The 24,682-nt window shown below is 37.0% G+C and overlaps 1 protein-coding gene across 1 annotated transcript in view; it reads left to right on the forward strand.

The window, feature by feature from the left end:
- Positions 1 to 24,682, forward strand: part of LOC114473250 (cingulin-like protein 1) — a 79,902-nt gene that overhangs the window by 13,547 nt on the left and 41,673 nt on the right. The window contains exons 2-3 of the mRNA XM_028462760.1: positions 21,220 to 21,333; positions 23,667 to 23,794. The gene's annotated coding sequence lies outside the window, so the exon portion shown is untranslated. The remainder of the gene's footprint in view (positions 1 to 21,219; positions 21,334 to 23,666; positions 23,795 to 24,682) is intronic.

The following is a 24,682-nucleotide window of genomic DNA, read 5'->3' on the forward strand; positions in this document are numbered from 1 at the left end:
AATAACTACATCGTTCATTAATTCATTAAGGTGTCAATAATTGATTAAATCCATTTTACATTTCATTTTCATTCTGAAAAGGACAAAGTATAAATATTTCCCTATTTATTCATTTATTTCACCGTGTGGTGTTGCAGCACTTCATTAATTAATTTTATTTCTCAAACTCACTCGTCAAAGTCTGTGGGGGGGGAGTTAACTTCAATCCAGCCAAATCCATTGCTTTGGTCTTCCCTTTTCCCTATCATGGCGGCTACAACAATGGAGGAATGTTTATGAACTTTCCAGAGAGTTGGTGAGAGAGGATTTTAGACCTCGCTGAGAATGTAGAAGCAGGAATATAGAACAAAACCAATGTATACATTGTATAGTGCCACCCAGTGTATCAGAATAATGTTTACTAGCTCTGCCTTAATCCATTAGCAGGGATTGATTTAGCTTGACTTGCACAGATAACCAATCAAGTGTTAGGAAACCGCCCCCACAGACTTTGACGAGCGAGTTTGACAGATAACATTCATTCATGAAGTGCTGCAACACCAGACCATGAAATAAATACATAAATCGTGAAATATTTATTCTTCATACTTTTCAGAACAAAAATTAAATGTAAAATGGGTTTAATTATGTATTGACACATTTGATTAATTATTGGCACATTTAATTAATTATTGACACTTTTAAATAATGAATGAATGGTGTATTTATTTATTTGTGACACTCCTTGTCCTCCATAGAAGTGATGTGACTAGTTTACAAACACATTGGTCATTTTTCAAACTGCCCACGATTAATGCTGTAGAGATAATACATGTTTCTAATAGTGTGAGGTTCACTTTCCTTTCCTCTTTCATTAAATCTGTGACATAAGGATGACCGATATGTTTTTTTTAAGGCCGATACCAAGTCCGATTATTAGTAATCAAGGAAAATGATAACCAATATTTTGAGCATATATTAATTTGCTGTAAAAATCCAATTTTTCAACCTCACAGCCATGTGTTTGGATTGTGGGAGGAAACCATAATACCCAGAGAAAACCCATGCTAGCACGGGGAGAACATGCAAACTCCACAAACAAAGGAGCCAAGTGTCCACCCCAAGGTTTGAACCACAACTTTATTGCTGTGAGGCAGATGCGCTAACCACTGAACGTCTATAGCAGAGCCATTTTGATTTGCTATTGTTCTTAAATGTTTTAGCATTGACGTTCACACCCCTAAACATGGTCATTTAGATCATTGAATCATGAACACAAACATTTTAAGAAGATTAATACAGAAGTTTACCCACCTAATAGTTAGAAAGGGCAGTTGATGTTTTTACTTCATACTTCACCGACATCCGCAATTCCGCATTTAATTTAGATGAATCATTTCTACTGATTTGTATTAAAATAGAATGTAAACATTTGCCATTTTGCGTAATGACATTATGTAAAACAAATTACTTTAGCTACAAGTAAATATTTAATGTGATCTAAAAGCTTCTTTTTTTCCCATCTAACTGTTTATCTTTCAATCCGTGGCATCAGCCTTTCAAAGCGTACATTCTCAACATTTACATAATGCTCTGGCCAAATGGTTTAGATTTAAGGCCACTGAAGTGTTTTGCCCACATTTTAAAATATCTTCTGCTAATGGACACCTGAATGCTCCAATTATTCTTCTGCATCATTGTGAAGCTACCGCAGAGCGTCTCTTGAAATGCATCTCCGTGCCTTTTTGCATTTTACAGCTCTTTGTGTTTATTCTTCCAAGATTTAATGAGTGTTGTTTTGCATTATGCAGTACCTCCAGGCTTCAATTTGGCATCTGGAAAAGTTGGCTTGACTCCAAAACTATGGTCACCCAGTCCTTATTACTCATTAAGCCTCGTCTGAGGGCCAAGTGGGTGCAGGCGGGGTGGGAGCTGCCATGTTGATGTTGATGTTGTTTATGCTGTTGTTTTTGTTAATGTTCTAGTTTCAAGAAGAAACCAAGAGATGGTAAAGTTAGAAAGAAAAGTTAGTTGGTGACAACACATGCCTCCTGTTACATATGCATATATAATTACTGTAATACCTCCACACGTGACTTTTATCAGTGAAATCCAGCAGAAAGATTAAACCCTTGGTGAAGTTGTGTTACACAATTTAAATTAAGGGTGGGAACGTCTGGGTACCTCACGATACGATACGAGATACAACGCTCACGATAGCGATTATCGATATATTGGTCAGAAATCAATCTACGATAAACTATGACATAACAAGAAAGAAAAAAAAAGATTTTATTTTATATCTCTGAAAGACAATACATTTAAAAATTGCTGTAATTAAGTGTCAACATACCAATGTAAATGAATAAGTATCTCCAATAGTGCTTTCTGTAAACAAAAATAGGGTTTTTCTTACCAGTGACACCATTATAGTGCAATATTCCAGTAAACAAAATATTGGTACCTGCACATTTTAGTGAAAAAGCAGAAAAGGCTTTGAAAATAATAGAAAAAATCTTAAATTAAAAAAAAAGTATTATTTTTACAATCGATACTTAGCATATCGGTAATCGATCTTGCGAAAAAATATCGCAATATTGCATACAATACCCATGATTTAAGGGATGTATTCAATCATAACCAATAAGTGCATTTGCTGACTTGAAGTGACCACTCAGAGACTGAATTACGATGACATATTTTAAGATTTGGAATGCATCATAATCCTTGTGCACAATATACAGGTGTTGACTTTGGTGTCAATGTGTATGGAGTACTAAATCAAAACTTGATGACGTGTTTCCAAGCATGACTGGGATTCTTTTTGGACTGTCAAAAACATGTACGGTAAGCTAATTGTAGAAGTGTGATAGACTGGCAACCTTCTCTGGGCGTTTTAATGGTCCAAGAAACTGAATAGCTTTTATGTATTTTATTTTGATTAGAAATATTAATCATTTGTTTTCACAAAACACAGATCAACTTTTTAATGAATCAGATTGTTATTTTCTTTGCCGATATTTTGGCCAATTAGTGTTTAACTATCAAATTTTACCCCCGATTAGTTCATGTTGCAACGGCAAGGCTGTTGTTAAAAAGGCCAGTTAATATTCATTTCACGGTTGCCACTGGGAATCAGTTTAAGATGGAATGATGGTGAAAATCAGCTTTAGGGAAAGACAAGAAGGAATAAAAAACCTAAATAATCTCTTAGAATGAGTTCACCACATAATTTTAAAAAAAAGTCACATTAAATATTTAATATAAAACCGCATAAACACACATTATGATCAAATTAAAATAATGTTGCAAAGGAGGGTGTTTGTCTTCAGCTCTAATATTGATTGATTATTTTGGCTTTTTTTTCTATTTTAAGAGATAAAGCTGCTCTTTATTGTTTGTATTACAGTTCACATTTAGTTTTACCAATTTAAGGTCTGGTTTGCAGTGGAACTAGCTTGAGAAGTTATATTATTCTTAGCGATGTCCCGATACAACTTTTTCACTACCGATACCGATATTGCAGCCTTGCATACCGGCTGATAGCGATATTGATACGATACGATATCAGCACGAATCATTCATACTTTTATTACTTATTTTGTAGTGTAAAATGTTAGACAAGTGATGTTACTCAAACAGAGAACAATAGTCAGCATCAATAGGTTCCTTTGTTGGAATGTGAACTACAGTCACTCATGGATAAAAGTGCTGGAGCGGAAAATTTTATCTGTTTTTATCGGTGATTTTAGATGCAGTCCGATAAAATCCGATATTCGTTTTCTGGCTGATATTGGACCGATATTCGATATCAAAATCGGATCGGGACACCTCTAATTGTTCTCCTGTCCAATTGAAAGGTGGAATTACAATATTACATTGTACTTGACAGGAATTTTGCTTGCAGTCAGAGGTGCAGGAGCACTTCATATGAAATGCACATCAATGAAATGTGATTATCCCGAGACTGTTTCACTACATTTTTGTTTTTTATCGCCCTTTCCTTCGCTCTGCGACTGGAAACTAGTCAGTGGTCTACAAAATTACAATCCACTGTATTGTCTAGTGTAATGTGATTTTGTGAACCAAAGCACGTAAAGCTAATCCTCTTATTAGTCGTCGACTTCCTCATCCACACTGTCAACAATGATCGATCGTGATGACACTTTGAAGAAGTAGCTTGTGAGCTGAAAACGTGTGGGCACCCTAGATGTTAAGTATAGACTAGTGTAGGCTTTGACTCTTGAAGAAGTCACAGTTTAGGTTGAAGTCGTGGGAACATATGCTTTTTTCTCCTCTTTTCACACTTATGTTAATGACTACTTTTATAGTTCACAGTCAAACATATATAATCTACTTCTTTGTCTGAAATATATGAATTCACTGACACCCATCATGTCTGCCGCCTCACGGGATGGTGCAAACCAGGATTGGGGTCAATTATAATTGTAATTGCATAATTTGTAATTATTACAATTATGGAGTAATTATAATTGAAATCGTAATTGAAAAAATATGTTGCTGTTGTAATCGTAATTGAATTGTAAATGAGTTCAGATAATTGACTTTGTAATTGTAATTGTCATGTGATTTATAATGTAATTAAAAGCAAAACTAGGAAACCATGTTATAGTTCTATGGCTTACACATAGGCCTATGTAGTAAACAATTAATATTATGGTATACTGACAGGAAAAGGGCTCATACGCCCACACCAAAAATATTAATACCAATATTGTTATTGATTAGGAAGCCTAACAAGGTAACCAATAGATGAGAAACTTACTAGATGATAATATTTTTAGTGTATTTTCAGAATCAGAATCAGAATCAACTTTATTGGCCAGTGGTGAATGAATACACACGAGGAATTTCTTATGGTGACCTGTGCTCTCTCAGGTAGTTTAACATTAAATAATAACAATCAACTAGAATAAAGAAAAATAAATAAAATAAAGAAAAATAAATTAAAAAAAAGAAGTATAAACATAAATATAAGAGTGGTTAGACTAATATGTGCAAACTAAATAAAACTAACAAGATAATAATAATAATAATAATAATAATAATAATAATAATAATAATAATAATAATAATAATAATAATAATGAAATAAAATAAAAATACAATAATAATAATAATAAGATAATAGTGCAGTAGTGCATTGATGAGTAGTGCAGGTGAACATTTAAATGAAAAAATTATGTCCATGAACATTTCGGAGTGGCAGGTTGATCCAGGGTTGTTATGTTTAGTTCCAGGTTATTTCACAGTAACAGAAACAGGTCTGACACTCTATGACTGTTTAGTGTTGATCAGAGTGACAGCCTGGGGGAAGAAACTGTTTTTATGGCGGGTAGTTTTGGCGTACAGTGATCTGTAGCATCTGCCGGAGGGGAGATTGTGTGCAGGGTGTGAGGGGTCTGCAGTGATGCTACCTGCCCGTTTCCTGACCCTGGACAGGTATAAGTCTTGGATGGAGGGCAGATCAACACCAATGATCTTTTCTGCAGTCCTGATTATCCGTTGTAGTCTGTGTCTGTCTAGTTTGGTTGTAGATCCAAACCAGACAGTGATGGAGGTGCACAGAACAGACTGAATGATGGAGGTGTAGAACATTATCAGCAGCTCCTGGGGCAGGTTGAACTTCCTCAGCTGACGCAGGAAGTACATCCTCTGCTGTGCCTTTTTCCTGGTTGTGTCTATGTGGGAGGTCCACTTCAGGTCCTGTGAGATTGTGGATCCCAGGAACCTGAAGGAGTCCACAGTAGCCACTTTGCTATTCAGAATGGTAAGGGGGGTGAGTGGGGGGGATTTCTCCTGAAGTCCACTGTCATCTCCACAGTCTTGAGCGGGTTCAGTTCCAGATGGTTCTGACTGCACCAGAGAGCAAGCTGTTCCACCTCCCGTCTGAAGGCAGACTCATCCCCATCCCTGATGAGACCGATGATGGTTGTGTCGTCTGTAAACTTCAGGAGTTTCACAGAGGGGTCCCCTGAGGTGCAATCATTGGTGTAGAGGGAGAATAGCAGTGGGGAGAGAACACACCCCTGAGGGGCGCCAGTGCTGAGTGACCGGGTGCTGGATGTGATGCCTCCCAGCCTTACTTGCTGCTTCCTGTCAGTCAGGAAGTTGGTGATCCACTGACAGGTGGAGGCCGGCACTGTGAGCTGGGTGAGTTTCTGGTGAAGGATGTCCGGGATGATGGTGTTGAACGCAGAGCTGAAATCCACAAACAGGATCCTAGCGTAGGTCCCTGGGGACAGCTGATTTAAGATTTATGATGATTGCCTCGGTTCATCATAAACAATGCTAACCGGAAGCTAACACAATAGGACAGTTACGTTTTATGGACTTATTTATTAAGGCTCAGTAATTATTATTAATTGTAATTAAACTTTTGTAATTGAGAATGTAATTGTAATTGATTTCGGGGGAGAATAATAATTGTAAAATGCTGGTCAATGTAATTGAGTTGTAATATGAATAATTGAAGACGTAATTGTAATTTCAAAATGTAATTGGCTCCAACCTTGGTGCAAACCAATCCACATTTTCAGGTTTCAGAAACTAATACTAACGTATTAGTTACAGTCTTTGGTTGCTTGCTGATATTTCCTTCCTGATAAGGCGATGAAGCTCTGAACAATCCACCTGCTGGGTAGTTGATATTTTTCTTTCTGCATACTTTATTGTTTGCTAGCCTATCCAAGAGTTTTTCCTGTTTTTTATTCTTTCTTTTTGTCAGAGGTTAAAAAAAAGAGAAAAGAATCAACCAAAACCTAAATGACCCAAGTGCAGCCAAAGAGACACTTCAGTGTAGCTATCAAAGAGTGAGCCTTGCTTTCAATGTGCCTAATTATTGGTAATTGTCACACTTTGGCCTTTTATGACATAAATTAAGTAATTTGAGCTGCTATACAAAAAAAATAATTGTAGAGGAAAACTCTTTGTCATCTCCGTACATGTGAAGATTTTTTTTTTTTTTGTGGTTTCAAGAAACTGAGAATCCATTTCATTTTCACTGTCTTTGTTTTTATTGTTTTCTTCTGTCTAGCAAAGGTAATGATTGTGTAGAGAGAGATCGGATCGTCAACTTGCCTAGTTGTTGGAGCTAGTTTGGCTCAGCTTCAATTAAAAGGGGCGGAACCAAGAGGGATAGAGCAAACAGAGGAGGAGGTATGCAGCTTTTCCACTTCATGGTCAGGTACAGCCAAACTGGTTCTGCTGTTTTAACATTGCATTTACACATAATGATACATAATGCATGTCACTGTTGTGCAGCCTGTATATTCAACCTACTTATGACTTCTAACAGAGACGTCCGTACCATCTATCATGTACTACACCCATGGCTTAGTCACATAGATTATTTTAGGACAGTATGTTTAGGAAACAACTTGAACCAGCAATTTCAAATAAAAAGAAATGTATTTTTCTATTTTGGATTAAAAAGGATACTTTGAAATAGGGGTGTGTATTGCCTGGCATCTGGCGATACGATTCGTATACCAATACATAGGTCACGATACGATATGATACGATACATCCCGATATTTAAGTATAAGGCGATTATTTATACTGTATATATGACTTAAGAAACAACTAATCTGTAAATTTGTACACCTTCATGAGAACATTCTGTATGAAATATATTTTATTGGCATATTTTTTCCCTCAAAACATTGGGGGAAAAAAGTTGTTGCCATGTGCCAACAACTTAAAAAAAAAACAAACAAAAAAAACACAATCTGCCTGTGGCTTTTAAACCGACTTTGACTTTAGTGCAACATGACAACTTAACTTAGGTGTATGCCTACAACAACAAATAAATGCAGAAAGTTAGTACTTTATTTTTAGATTTTTTTGAAAAAACACACAAAAAAAAATTTTTTTTTTTTTAAATAAAAAAAAAACGTGGATGCATTTTGAATCGATCCGACAATCGCGTGATGTAATATCGCGATATATTGCCGAATGGATTTTTTTCAACACCCCTACTTTGAAAAATGATCAATACTGAAATGGAAACATTAAAAAGAGAGTCCAACAATGCACAAGAAATGTAAAGAAAACCAAAGTAACATTACAATCGTACTCGATGACAGTGAACGACTAGAAGCCGTTAGGAATGGTAGAGACCATACAAATGTACTGTCAGCATGATAAGCAACTTAAACTCTAATGTGCTCTCTTTACTTGTTTTCTTTGCTATTCAGTTACTTTTATCTCACTACTTGAAACCTTAATTCAGCTTTTTAGGACACATTGTGGAAATAATTTTCACAATATTAAAAAAAACAACGCTATTATTGCTTCAATATAATGCAACTTAATGCAAAAATAACCAGGCTTATAAAAACACCGTAATAAATTATGGTCATAAAAACAGATAAATTTCAAAACATATTGTGTTTTTGTTGCTAAATATGAAACTATAAAATACAATGGGCCATCAATGAAGACATTCAGATGCCAATGAGAAAAACACTTCAGGTATTAAAGACATTGTATCACTTAGGGCATTGTTTTTGTATGATAGATTCTCAGCTATGTGACATGTGTTGGATATCGTAAATTATCATTTGACAAAACATTTTCGCACAACTTCATAGTAGAATCCAAATTAAGGCACAAATTATTCTATTTTTTGCAATACTCAAGATGAAGTAGTAAAAAGCTGTTTCCATAGTGATTAAACATTCCTGGCCATGATATGAACTTGGGAGGTTCCCTTTAACTGATCACTCCCAGTTTAAAGCTCTGGCTGGTTCAAAGTGCAGCAGAACACAAGGTGACATACCACAGCTGTGAGTCACAAACAAGGTGTGGCGGACAGGGCTGTTATGCACAGATCTGTTTGCTGAGCAGCAACATGTGCAGCTATCATCACAGGGAAAGGAGGCGACCTCTGACCTCTCATGGCCGCCAAAGTCCTGGCGACAGATAACAACTGTGAAAAGCACTTTATCTTTAAAATAAACTCATTTGCAGATGTTAAGGCAGCATTACCTGCCTGCTCCTCCTGAAAGCAAATTCTACTTACTTGTACTCTACTTATATTCTACTACATTTGTATTTATCAAAAAGTCCTGACATACTATTGAATGATGTATTAAAGGAAGTACACAGACTAATGTTAGAATGAATAAATGCTTGGCTACTGTTACATTAGACATTGACAATAGACACAGTGGAAAATAGAAATATTAAACTCGGTAAACAGCCCCATTAAAACAAACACGGACATTTATTGGTTAAAGTCACCTGCACCAAATGCCACATATTTATTTTTTACATGTGATGGCACTGTTGTCTTAGTCTCTAATGAAGGACAGCACGTGTTTGTTTGTCGTGGGGCTTGTACTCCAAGATCTGAGTAGCAGCAGCAGTTTAACACACTCCTGGTATTGTAACGTATGCTGCTGTTGGAGATGGTAAAAGTGCTGAGTCATGCTCGAACCTTTAGTAAGAAAGAACTTGTTTTCAGCATTCTCTCCAGATTGCATTTTTATGCTGCTGTGTTCGTCGCCATGTTATCTCTGCACAATGAGAAAAAGAGTGGGGTGGGGGCGGCGGCAGAGCATTCAAGGGAGCGATGTTGTGCAGAGAGAGGAAAAGATACCTTTTAAGTATTATTTCAGGGCAAAAGGGCTATGAAGATGAATATATTCAGACATTGATATAAATTATATCAAATTTTGTACCACACATTTTTGCACATAAGCAATTCATTGACAGTTCCAGAGTAGTGTATACTGACTGTATATACTAAGAAAATGAAACATTTCATGTCACACAGGATCCACAAACACACAGACAGACACACAGTTTCTCCGTCAGTGACATTACCTGGACATTTGAAGGGCACATGACACTAAAATTGATGCTAAATGCAAGAACACATCTTAAATAGTGCGTCCACGAAATATTGCCAGGTTGGAAGGGATAAAGCAGCAGCGGAGTGCTCTGTATTAAGGCTGCTCAATTAATTGAAATTCAATTACGGTTTTGATTATTGCACCCAACAATTACAAAAATAACATAATAAAAAAATAAAAATTATTAAAAAAAAATGATAATAATTTTGTTTTGGTTTTTTTTACATGTTTTATTCGCTAAATGAAACAAACCCACTATTTCTGACACCTACAAATAATAAAGCTTGGCACACACACGTTATTAATACTAACTTTGAGTTGTTTAATCCACGCACATGCAAGCTCCTCCCCTCCGCCCCGCCCCTCTCAAAGCTAAAGCTAGCCTGCAGGATAACATGAGGAAAGTTGTTGCTCGTGGTCTTGAAACATGGCAGGAGAAACGCAGCAAAAACACTTGGTAAACAAGTGGCAAGTCAAATTCTTTATATGGGAACACTTTGGGTTTGATGATGAAGACCGAGACCAAAAACACATCACGTGCAAGAAATGTTTTGTTTTGTGCAAAAGTGAACATACTTGATTTTAGTGTTTGAAGGATTTTATTTATTTTTAAAGAATATATTTTATGTTTTTAAAAAACTTTTTGGTTGACAAATTGAATAATTGTGATTTCAATTATGACTAAAATAATCATGATTTGAATTTTTTCTGTAATTGAGCAGCCCTATTCTGTAATATTACTGACGAGACTGGAGTCAGTTCAGTGGTTCCCAACCTTTTTCAGGTCATGACCCCATTTTGATATCATACATTTGTGGTGACCTCAGGGACATTTTTTTTTTTAGAATTAGTTTTTGATCATTTTTATGAAAATGTGTTACAAATAAAGAGTAGTACACAAAGCGACAAGTGACAAGATTTTACGGTATTACTTTGGTGTTTCCACCTGAGTCTGAACCACAACAGAAATGTGTGTGAGGTCAGCTAGCTTACGAATAACATGCATGCAAATGTGGTGCAGAATATGCCATTAGTATCCTACTCTCACTAACAAAAACAGAATCATCCATTTTTTAATGAGCCTCCTTAATAGCAGAGAGCAGCAGGGTGTATTGCAAGCCATGTAAACTGGGGATAATCACAGGCTGAACCAGGGAGGAGATCTATGATGTGGATGATGATGAGAAGGAGGAGGAGGATAAAATTCTGTATGAAACAGAATGTTCACAGTGCTTTAAAATAGTAGCTGTTGTAATTTGTGTGAAACGATGTTGTTTCCGTTGGTTTTCAGATAATTTACATTTCAGTTTCAGTCATTTCATTAGAAAGCTTCCTCTTTTATGAGGCTTTAAAGAGCAGACACTTAGTTGTGCTGTTTCTTTTCATTTTCAGTAGAACTAAAGTAAAATGACATGTTATCCACCAATCCTGCTGTTCTGTGTCTCATATGAGATGGGTTCTAGAAAAAAATGTATCTATAAAAAGTGAGCACCAAACAGCAAGAAGGTTATGTGCACCGCTTTATATATATTGCGATATCCCTTTGAAGACCTACTTTTTATTGATTCAGACCACCAAGATTAAAAAGAAAGCTATAGAGAGGAACAAAGCGAAACAATCGGCCCAAGCCCAGGTGTGTATGTCCCAATAAGATCTACATGCCCCTAAACCATGTTTTGAAGAAATTGTATTTGATATATCAGAAACATCATACCTTAACAAGGCCTTTTGAACAGCGTCCATTTGGAAGTCACGTGACCATGTAGCACCTACCTCAGCACTAACTCGGAGATTTAGGAGGACAGCAGCAAATTTGAGGTACTGCTTTTGCCTTTGATCTTACTTCAATAGGATCTAAAAGACAAATAAGTCTGAGGGTGGCCCCACCTCATAAAATCTAGGACTTGTATAATTTCCTGCTTACATCTTATACCTTCAGACATCTTGTGAAGTCAATGCCTTGATGATTTGTCGGTCATTTCTGATTCTGCTTAACCGCAAATAAGCTGTAAGTTGACTATCTTGTGTTCCTCCTCATTATGACGTAACTTCCCAAACAAACCTAATTAAGCCATGACTCAACAAATGCTCGAAAGTTTGGTGGGTTTTTTTCAGAATGCATTTAACTATAATTATATGTATACAATCAAACTGCAGTGTAGGAAATGAGCAAAGACCTTGAAAGAATTATTGTGTGACTTAAAAAGTGTTTGATGTACTTGCGTGCGCACGCACGCGCACACACGCTCGCACGCACACACATGGGGTGAGCTGATCAATCAGGCATGCAGACTCTGGCTGGATAATAACTAACAAGCTCCTCCCTCTTCCTCCTCCTCCTCGTTTCTCTTCGTTTTCTTTTGGGTCTCTGTCTACTTGGAGGTGGTCGTCAGGGTCATCTCCATGTACACAGTTGTGCAGCCCATCCGCTTGCCAACATACACACAAACACACACAGCAACCCCCTGTAGTATGGTCTGAACTCAGTCAAGAAATCAGTTTTGAGCCTGGCTACCATCATGAACGCTTCTCTCTCTCCAAACTCAGCAGTGAGTATTTAAATCACTTTTTCCGCTCTAAGTTTGCTTTTCAGATCAGGCAAAGTTTGTTTTATGAACCTCGATGAGCAGTAAGACACGTAGCCAAGTATTTTCTGATTTTTTATGTAACTTTATCATGTTCTGCTTGTAAATTTAATCGCATGCCAAAGATTGTAAAAAAGCAGAGTTGAATCTGCCTCTGCTTGGTCATGAATTAGTAGACTCTGGCATTGGGAGATCATGAAGGAAATACCATTACACTCTAAAATAGACATTGGTGGCAGTTGTGTTGCAGTGAGCACCATGGATTTAGGGTCTAAAGCATTAAAGATTAAACTTTTTTTCAGTTCCCCAAAGTATCGTCAATATAATTTAAAAAAATTCAAAAAGAGATTTTTTTGTATTTTAGGCATCATTTTTTTTCGACTGCATTTCTCATGGTCACTCATACTGCTGAATATAAATACATACAAGACAATAGTTTGTTTGTTTCAACAATAGCCTGTTGAAATGATATAAAACATGTCTTTAACAAGCGGTCTATGACCAAAAGTGTGTGAGGCAGGAAGCAGAAGTGATTTTCAAAAAATAGTCAATTTAATGAAAATTCAAAATGCAAAAAGCACAAGCCCCATAATCTTGACAAAGTACTCTCAAAGATAACAAACTTTTAACCAAAATAAACAGTGATCCAAAGGAACAGGACATAGATGGACCAGGAGGGAAGACATACTGAGGCAAAAAACAATGCCTCTACAAACACTCTGTGTTCAAGCAAACCTTAAGTAGTGCAGTGCAGGGAAGGTAATCAGGGGCTGAGAAACAGCTATTTAAAGAGAATGGGGGGAGTCGACAGACTCTTACACATACTGAGGGGTGGATTCGCTAAAGGTTTAGGAGTATTACAGTTTTTCTCAATTGCCAAAACAAATTTCACAATTTTTTCCTCCATTTTCCCAAAACACAACACACTTTTCTAAAGCTACATAAACAAAACCACACCTTCTCTCTTCAAAATTCAAATTTTCACACCAAAACATCAGCTCAAAGCCTGCAAAATTTTAAACACTATACGCATCAATACACACTACAACAAAACAACTCTAAACACAATGTTCAGTGTGTGAGAATGTTCTTTTCACAACTGCCAAAGCACATTTTTAGAAACCTTAAACCAGAGTTTATCACTGTAGATTATTGGGCATTCATAGATGTGTGTTTCATATGGACAGTATGTAAATCTACAGAAAATGCAGTATGTACACTACTGTACTGTATCACAACTCAATGCAAACACTACAGAGGATCCATTTACTCACAACAATACGCATTGAAAACAATTTTCAGGGAGTGATATTTTTTATAGTATTTATATCACACACACACACACACACACACATTCATTATGCGTCATCACGTCGTTGCGCTGGGTCGGACCACTGGACCTCATCTACACCGCAGGCAATATTGTCCCTTGCCAGGCAACGTGGGAAGAACGCCTTGGCATGGCGGATCCAGCCTTGGAAGGCCTCCACACCCACGTCATCACAGGCCAGGTCCATAGCCCTGAGAAGGTTCTCTTTTGTGTAAGGTTGGCTGTCATACACTTTCCACCTCCATGATGAGAAAAAACTCCTCTATGGGGTTGAGGAAAGGTGAGTAGGGTGGCAGACAGACATTGAGTGGTTGATGTTAAACCACTCTCTAATCTGGTAAACTAACATTGTCCCAAATAATAACATAAATGGGATGATCTGCAGGCCCAGGGTTCTGCTGGCAGTCCACGAGGATGTCTTTGATTCGATCAGAGTTGCGCTCAAAGGGTACTCTATCGGCCTGCTTCATGCGCACCCTTTGGCGCCGGAGAACTCTGTCTATTGCGGTCAAGCTGACATTGTCAATGTTCTCAAAGTTGACATTGTCAGCAAAGACTCTGTCCCTGATTTCTCGGAATTTGATGGTGTTGTTCTCCCTTACCATATCCACAATGAGGGTTTCTTGTGCGGGGGTAAATATGGCAACCCTTCCACCTCCATGTGGCATTCTTTCAACTCTAGAAAAACAAATGTGCATTACAGAACTGACTTGTATGTTTCAATGGACATGTTTTGCAATATAGCAACTGAGATGAAACCAATTGTACTCCACTGTACTATAAAAATCTATTGTAGTGACCAACACAGCAATACATTACAATACCTGTGTTCTCTGAATGCCGGATAATGGTGGCAACTAAGAACCTACTCAGGTTTGGACGGACTCTTAGGGTGTACCCACACTGGCAACCAGGGCCGTTCCTAACCAGTTCTGTGTGAAACCATGGGGGGCCATTGTCTGGCCCGTGTAGGTGTGAACTGCACTGCAGGGGGGAAATGGCCCGATGGTCCCGCTGGAAGAGGTGGTCCAAACAGCGTGCCAGACTAGCACGTTGGGCCATGCATGAGCACACACAACTCAACTCTACCCTCGCGCAAAACATGATGAAGTTGGTACTGTGCGATGATTTACGGCACATAAACATTCGCATTCCGCAATGATAGCGGTGTCAGAAGTGCTCGTTGGCCGATGAAGAGGTCAGAGTTGGCGTTACCTGATTTATATATTTATATATATATATATATATATATATACATGAACGGCACCACAGAGAACTCATGGAGGCAGAGGACAACGTGACCGTCAGCACTAATCTTTGCTCAGCCGACAGCAGGGCAGTAACGGAGTGTAGCAGCTCATCATCGGGTCCGGGTATTTCCGAGGGTATAAATATTCATATAAACACATACTGGTATATTAACCCATATAAACCAGAAAATATGGAAATGGGACATTTTACTGCCGCTAATGTATAAATAATATGTATATATATATATATATATATATATATATATATATATATATATATATATATATATATACACAATAGGTATATATGGTTTTTCAGTGTTCTGGGACAGAAACTCACAAACTCTGTAGAATCACAACAAACAAAGTCTCTTGGGGAGCAAAGTGTAGTGTTATAATTTATTTATCCAAATGTAACCAAAAACCGAACATCACAAATACAAGCCAAAATAAATGAAATGTCTGAAAGAAAAGGTGATACTTTGCCAAACAAAAATCAATAAGCCAGAAATAAAGTGCAACCTTTTGCATAATTTAACATGAACCTTAAAAACAAAACATTTAAACACTGGGAGTGCAAGGATGGGATTATGACAGCAGAACCTGGAACAAGACTGCAAAATGTTGTAGTTCTCTTCTTAGGTCGTGTCATGTTAGTGCAATACCAATTGCCACAAGTGGAGTATGTGGAGTTCCTGGGAGTCCTGCACAACTGTAATGAATTGCTCAGAAATCTACATGTGTCCTGTTCTCAAAATACCAGTAATATGTTATACATTTACAGCAGTAAAATGTCCCATTTCCATATTTTTTGGTTTATATGGGTTAATATACCAATAATGTGTTTATATGCATGTTTATACCCTCAAAAATACCTTGGAATTCTGGGTTTTACTTGAACCCCTCATCATCACGTTTCTGCAGAAGAAAACCCTCCGCTGCACCTCAGCACTTTTCAACAACTCACTAATTTCACAATTTAATTACACTATTTCTACCTTTGTTTTTCTGTTTGCATGTCATTTGTTTTGTATTTAATGAAATTGTTCCTCTAACAGTTGGTTAAATCTACACATTTATACTGTATATAATGCACATACAGGATGATGTGTAACAATAATCAGTAAAATTAGTTGTAAACACATTTTTTAGAACTAAATATAAGATTATGCTGTGAACAGAAAGAAAGGAAGATGAGCCAGATCATTCTAAACTTTAGAATATAATACAATCATAACTTTTAATCAAATACAATTTCTCAAAATAACAACCTTTGATATATTTATTGTCACACAATATCTAAGCTTCCAGTGAATAATTTACAAATAAAAAAAAGTTCACTGATGGTGACATTGAGATCTCAATGTCACCATCAGTTAACTTTTATTATTATTATTATTATTATTGTATGAAGCCAACATTACTGCAGCCCTGCACACCATTGTTGTCCTGTTAAAGTCTCTTTATACAAAGACTTAAAAACAATCTGAATTTAGTGGTGACTCAAGTAAATCACCTTTATTGTGCATTATAACAATCTGTCCTTGCAACATATCATGTAAACCTTCCTTAAGTCTCTAAATTATTGAAACAATGAAAAACATCTCAGAGAAAATAAAATTACAGAACATTAAATAATCATTTAATATACATTTCAATAAATACAGTAAGTGCATCCCATGTTGACTCTGAACTTTATTCTGTCTGTTGTCTGTGGAAGTGATGGGTCTAGACCAGATGATGGAAACTAGGATCAGCTCATGGTTTTAATGTCCAGGGAGGGGCGTGGCCACTCTGCATGGACTTAAAGAAGAAGAAATAAAAGAAGAGTTAGATAATGTCATGTTCATCAAAAGGAAAACTGAAAGTGATGGAGATGAATATGCTCAGATGGACTCACACACACACACACACACACAAATACAGTCCTAAACCGTCTCACACATTAAAATCATCTATTTACACTTACATTAATGTACACAAAGACTAGCTCCACAAAAGCATAACGACATTTATTGATCCAGAAATTAAACTGATTTTACCTTTATAGGCTCAGTTTCCTCCTTTGTTTTCAAATCACTTTGAACCTCCATCCATGGTGGTTTTTATCATCAGAGAGAGTCTTTCATTTTCAATAAATCCACTGCTATTTGGTCTGTTTTAATCTCTCTCTCTTTCTCACTCACTTGGTTCTCTCTCTGTTCCTCGTGTCGATTTCGTCAAAACAAAGCGCCATCTTTAATGTTTCCGTTATGTGTGAGTAAAATTACCGCAATTTATCGACATTGGCTGTAAAGAGCAATTCCTTATTTTTCATAATCTGGTGGAATTTCTCCGATAGAGCAAATATGAGCAGAGTTAGGGTCATTTAAAATAACATGTTGCGTTCAGGGGCCCTGGTAAACTCAGTCCGTTCGTATAAAAGAACACGTGTCTAGGTAAATGTTGACGTATAGTTACCCTATGCAACAGGAGATATGAAATTAACAGCATGTACTGTCAACAACAAACCCAGAGTTGCTTAATGGTGACGTAACGCCATACGTGTGTCATAAATTAACTTGATGACGAGTTTGTCTGTGGGAACCGAGTTGAGCTGGTGATCACGTCCGTTCTACCGTGCCAGAGGAGGGATGGGGAGGGGGTGGTTCATGCTGTGAGCTTGGAACAGCCCAAGCTGGCAGTATGAGTACACCCTTAGTCCTGCTTCAGTCATTGTTATGCTATGGACAACGACATGATCAATGACTGTTGCTTGCATCTCATCTGTAATGGTGGTGTGAGTTTGTGCTCCTCTCCCTCCTCTCACTCAACTCCTTCCTCTGACTCTGCCTCCGTCCATTGTGTTTGTTTGATCCTTCAGTAAATTGTTCTCTCTGAACTTGCTTTCATAGGTGTAGTCACATCATTTGGAACAAGTGTCTTCAATTTGGAGTCGTTATGTTTAATGAATGAAGCCAGGTGTGTTCATTGTGTTTTTTTATGAATTCTGTCTTCATGTAAAATGTGTTTATGGTTTTTGCAAATGGGGGCTATTTTTATTAAATGTGTTTAGAGAACTGGTCATTTGCTTTAGATAATTGGCTTTTGTGTTTTATCAATTGGGAAAAACTGTAAAACGGTGTGCAGTGAAGGCATTCTGCTGCATCTCTCTGTCGATGTGGCCTTCCCGTGCTAAGACCTTAACAATATATTGTTTAAAATTTATAAAACAGCTTTAAGTTATTTTGAAGCTCAAGCTTTTTATTTTATTTTAAATCTTTATTAAGTGAATCTGAGGCTGAATCGATGGCAAAGAATATTTTAGGAAGCAATTTGTTGTGTCACTTCTAATCCTAACAGCTGAAAAAAGAAAAAGTGATTCTGTTTTGATGGAATTTTTTAAATGTTGTATCATTCTTTAGGTTCAGTCATCCCATATAATTGGTGAGACTAATTTGTCTCACTAATTATGTAAAGCTAGGAAAACATAATTGGGCATACAAATTATTTGAATACAAACTTTCTGAAGCAGACAGGGTTGGTTTAATGTGAGATTTATAGCATCCCTCTTTCATCAAACATTATTTTTTACTTTATAATTACCTTGTCCTAAAAGAAAACTACTTTGAGGGGTGCAATGAATGTCACATGCTACTTAAACACTATATCGAAAGATTTCCGTGCCTCGCTTCAATCCTCCTTTTAACAACAACAAAAACAACTCTTCTCTGCCTGAAGCTCCTGTTGGCGCATCTATTCTTTCTCAGTGGGATTAAAACACAATAGGCCTGTTCTGATTGCCTTTAATCAGACAGAACAGCCTCCCTGTGTTTTGCGAACCCCGCCCACTCAGTGAATAAATGCAGCCTCTCGTATCGCATGAAAATAAATTAATTGCCTGCTGTCCATCTGTACGGTTCTATATGTACTGAGATTGTTTAAGTTAAGAACATACTTAGGGGTCACTGAGGTTTGCTGCTTAAACTCAGACTCACAATGCTTCTCTGTAGTGGCTTCGTGTGTGTGTGTGTGAGAGAGAGAGAGAGAGAGTGTGTTTGTGTGTGTGTGTGGGGGGGTGTTGACTGTTGAAACCAACCTTGGAACTATTACATTTCTTGTACGAAGCTGTAGTCTTTAATTCCTCATTTTGTATAGTACTTCCGTTTAAACAAATTTATTGTTTGGCTAATTTTCTGCTTGTCAGGACAAGCTGCACACAGTTCAAGGAAATCGACTGAGAGTGTATTGAAGTACAAGATCCTAATCTTTCCCAATCATTTTTACTCTAGACCGTGGATGGTTTTCAGCTCGTTGAGGGCTCTGTGTGGCCCTGGGTGAAAAAGGGCCCCATCAAGAGCTTTAATCAGGCCGTAAAAAGAAGACCCGACCCGGCCATGCCTGACAGAACACGACTCAAACCTGTCTGACCTGAATGAAGCAATGTATCTTTAAGCCCAAACCCGACTTAACTCGACACTTCTGTGCGCGCGCATGTTTATCCGATGCGAGTTGCTTTAATAACTCTTAATAACTTCATTTACTAGTCCGTTGTTCTGCGTACATCTATAAACATGACAAGCAGCTCCATGTGACGCCACAGACGTGTCTTTCTCGTGCTAATCAAAACACATCACCTGACCATTTATTTACCACCTAAACCGGTTTGCCTAAACCGTAAATGAAACCTTAAATAACTTGGAATTTTTCATCACTAATGAGTCAATTCATCCCTTGTGAGGTTATTTTGTATTTAATGTAAAAATGCCTTGATTATGGTTATTTCTCCTAGAGTAGTTAAGACACGCCCCCAGCAGGGCTCTACACTAACTTTTCCAGTGGTGGCACTGGTGCGACTAACTCTCTCAGTTGGTCGCACCAGTACAGGATTTCATCGCACCCTTTTTTCTTTTTTTTTTTTGAGCAGGGGTGGGGGTAATGTACAGCATAGCCATGCATGCTGATGAATAGTTGACTTAACTGGCGTACTGTAGTTTTGTATGAAGTGAAGATTGACAATGACTCGAGATATACAGTATTTGCTAAATGTTTTAGTGTCAATATTAAGTTTTTACGCAACAAGCAGTGGCTGAAATAACAGGTCATTTCTTTTATACATACGTAGCAATTTTTTTTTTTTTTAAATAACAGCAAAGCATAACAACAGGTTATATGTATTCTGTTAGTTTTTGTTTTGCAGAAATGCTGTACTTGAATTAAAGTAACAGTAGCATAACCAACTTAGCATCTGCATTGCTTCACCCGATGGAATTAAATTCAGAGGGTCCAGCTGTGATAGTGGGGTGTCCTAACCCTCCTTCTCCTGGTCAGGGGTCTGCAACCTTTACTCTACAAGGAACCATTTAACCTAATCTCACCTGGATTAAAGTCCTCCTGGAGCCAAAAAAATACCTTCTCAATGAAGACAATACAGTGTATTAAATTATATACAGTTAAAATGATATAGAATAATGTTTGATTTAATTTGATTTGATCTATATTAATCATGTAAATGGCAATTTAAAAATAGTTTAAAATAAAATAAAATAAATTGACATCAAGAAATAAAACAGTATCTTGCATCTTCAAATTCTTACGCATCTTAGTTTACATGAACACAATGTTATATAAATATGATTTTTTTAGTTAAAAATAATAATCAAATAATTATTTAATTTTTAAAATGTGAAGAGTGTGGGACTAGGATCAATAAACTACATTACTTCATTTAGTTTATTGAACTAAATGAAGTTCAATAAACTTCATTTTATGTGATTTTATTCATTTTACATTATTAATAACTGCAAGAGGGTTTATCATTATATGTTGCAGTTCAATCTGTCTGAGCTCACATGGCAGCTGTTATAACATTTTGGCCTCTTGCCTTTCTCCCCTCCAAAATGATGAACGTAACTCAGCCTATGCACATTGTTTTTTCAAATAAAAAAAATTGCTTTATTTATTTTTGATGATGGCATCTAGATGTGTAAGCAGAGCAATTTGCAGGTGAAAGTGGGATGTTTAAACTTTGTGTACAGTTCATTGTGTTCAGGAACCAACAAAATGCACCTGTCTCAGAAGATGCTGTAGAATAAACTCATTCATTCATTTATTTTCTGACCCGCTTGTTCCTTTTAAGGGTCACAGGGTGAAAAATAAACTACAACAGAAAAATAATTATTGGAAAAATAACTAAGTTTTTTCTTTTCTTCAAGCCTTCAGATTTTGAGGGGGAAAAAGACGACTTTCCTGCTTCTGTTTACAAATTACGGGAGCTGATCGAGGCTGAAGTTAACCTTCTGCAATCACCCATCAGTGACCACTTAGAGGTATGTTTGAATTGCCAACACACAGAGAAAATTGTGTAATTACCTAAACATTTGTAAAGAAAGTTGATCACCTTTGATTTGTTCCTATGTTATAGAGAATAAACAAAACCAATAAATGCACGCTTGTTTTTACAGTTTTCCATCCATTTACTTGTTTAATAAATAGTCAGACCTAGAGGATCCCTATTACCTGTATCTACTGCACATACCAAAGATTTAAAGCCCCGGGAGACAAAGCATTTTTATCATATACTGTAAATCCATAGTGTATGGATCAATAAATCAAAGAGCATTTGCTCAAAAAAAAAGGTAAAAGGTTGAAATTGCCACTCAGAAGTTTGTTGATGTCAGATATCAGTCTGTAAATTATTAAAAAAACAAACACAATATTTGTCTCCATCAGCTTTAAATTGGGAGTGGTACAGATGTAGGTATTGTACAGCATGTGATTGGAACACTGACTTCTTTTAATACCTTACCAAGCAATTCAGTGGATTGTTGATTGAAGATAAACTGCCCTTGAAAAGAAAGATAGTGGGAAGTTGACTCCAGATAAGTAGGTAGTAGTTGAAAGGATGTAGTGGATACTCCTTAATACCATGCATCCAAGTCTTCCTACGCAGTGTTGCAGACTACGTAAACCCTTGTCAGTGGCATTTTGCTTTCTGCCACAAAGAAGGAATTGTTAAGGAATGGTGTGAGGAGCCATAGTTTGAAATGTTGAGTTCAAATTCTGTGGCGTCCATCTGCTTTGATTTTTTTCTCTTTGATGTCATAATGGATGGAGTCTTTCGACTTTGGGTACTTACCGGCACATGATGTATAGTTTACTAAAGAAAATAAATCAATTAAAAAAACTTTAGGTGCACAACCTTATTTTGATTTTGAATTTAGAGAACCAGAACTCATATATTAAAGCATGGTAAAAACAGGTTTGGCTGCAGTGAGAACAGTGGCAGTTTGTTCCTCAGACTCAGATACTGAGTCACATGGGTGCAGACAGATGAAGGGGAGGATGAGGATGATCGCAGTGTTCTGCCAGGATGACTCAGTCAGTCTGTTGTCTCTCAGCTTCAACCAGAGGCCTCTGTCACCTTTACAAGTCCAAACCCACAGCCAGAATGGATGTCTTTATCTGTAGTCATTATGTAGTGGATGCCTTTGGTTGTTGTGTCAGTTTGAAATGTTCTGTCTACATCAGACTACATAATGGAGTTATTCTCCCTTATATGTTCATATCAGCATTCATTTTCATCAGATTATTTTATGATCCTTTTTTTGCTTTAAAATTGAATATATCCACTTTGGTAATCATGTTCATTAACTTACAAGATTACAAGCTCATTTAGCAGATGCTTTTCTCCATAATGAGCAGTTAGGGTTAAGGGAGTTGCTCAACATCCCACAGTAATGGCCCAGGTTGGATTTGAACCAGCAACCCTCTGATTACTAGCCCATTTCCTTAACTGTTACGCATGACCACCTCACCAACTTAATGATAAATCAAACTGTTATAGTATTTCATTATAACCCGTTTTAGCGTTTTTACTTCTGTCAAACTATGCACCGAGACAAGACACTTTTAACGCTAAAAAGATTTCCTAAATCTTATTACGCCAGGATCGTTCAAAATTCAGTTGACTGGATTTGTTCCCTTTAGGATAGTAGAGGCTCCAATTTTACATTTCAAAATTTTTCCAATTTCGTTTCAGAGTTGACCCATTTCCGTGTCAGTTTACCCTTTTCCTTTTTGTTTCCGTTTCATCTACTTTTCCTGATCAGATGTCATTACTGGCTGCTGCTGAAAAAGGTTGACGGAGTTCACTATTGATGTTAATTACATATTTCTTTATTGTATTTGCACCGAATCTACGTGCGTAAATCACTCAAAATGTTGCACGAGATTAGACGTCCGTCTGTTTGCAGAGTTGCTACACATTAGGCCGCCTGTTTTAGAGTGGGAAAGTTGTGAGTAAATGCGTGATATTGTCCCCAAACATGTCGGTGGGGGTTAAGTCCATGTCCTATAGGTATTTCCATTTCAGGAGGTGGAATCTGTTATATCGCATTATAACATATTCCCTGTGATATTTGCAATTTATGTTTGATTTTATTCAAATAATATATACTGTATATTATTTATAAATAGTAATAATTATAGTTTTGATAACAATATTGCAATATCCGTTTCAGTAAGTGAATTCTGAGAAAACACTCACACAAAGAGACAATCACTACACAATTGCATCTGTGGACAAATCCAAATGTTGATTTTATCGCAGGAGATATATATAAAATAATTGCATAATATTTTTCAATGACATTTACCTCAGGGTTTGGTGAGTGAAGACAGTGCAAGAAAAGAACTTTGCAGGTTTGCTGTCCTGAGCCAGGAGCTGACCTTTCATCTCCAGGAGCTGCAGAAACAGACAGAGCAGGAGCTCAGCAGCATACAGACACAGTGAGTCTCCCACATACTGTGTTAGGTATTCCAATCATCAGGGTATAGGCAGCTTCTTTACTTTTAGTGAATTGCAAGCCGAGCTGAGATATTGTTTGACCTCTGTGTTGACATTTCTTTATTTTCTGATGAAGACAACAAGTTTACTTTATTATATAAACCCACTAACAAGGTAAAATCAAAGCAATATCAAATGGCCTGTTGAAACTGAAAGCGGGGTACTTAAAGTAAAACGGTGGTACACACATAAGGATTTTCTAAATCTGGAGAGATTTTTCATCTGTTAAAGACTGCACACATTATTAAAAATCAGGCATAAAACAGTTTTTATCGTGCTCTGATAATCTCACATTCAATTCAATTCATTTCAGTTCAACTTTTTTTACATAGCACAAATCCAACAAAAGTCAGAAAAAAAACAACAAATCCACATGAACAAGCATCAGCGACAGTGGGAAGAAACAACTCCCTTTTAACAGGAATACATCTTTAGCAGAACCAGCTCAGAGGTGGCAGCCATCTGCCTCAACTGGTTGGGGTTAGTGGACAGAAATTGGAGAACAGAACAGGATGGAGAGACAGAACATCAAAGTGTCCCAAACGAGACTATACAATCTAATATTATACTGATCAGCCATGTTTGAGATAGTTCAACGTGCTGCGGAAGTAGAAAATTCCTAGGTCTGAGTTGCCTGGGACACATTTTGTGTTTCTTAGTCAGCTCGCTTCTTGTTTGGCTACATTCTGTTCCATGTCACAAACCACAAGGTCATGAGTCGGGACTCGTCACTCTCCACACATATCAGGAGTTGTGATCATAAATATTAAACAAGTTTAGCATTTATGATTGCCAGCCTGACCGGTTTTTGAGCAGATTATTGGGACAAA

This window comes from Gouania willdenowi, chromosome 12 (genome assembly GCF_900634775.1).
Source record: "Gouania willdenowi chromosome 12, fGouWil2.1, whole genome shotgun sequence".
Lineage (NCBI taxonomy): Eukaryota > Metazoa > Chordata > Actinopteri > Blenniiformes > Gobiesocidae > Gouania > Gouania willdenowi.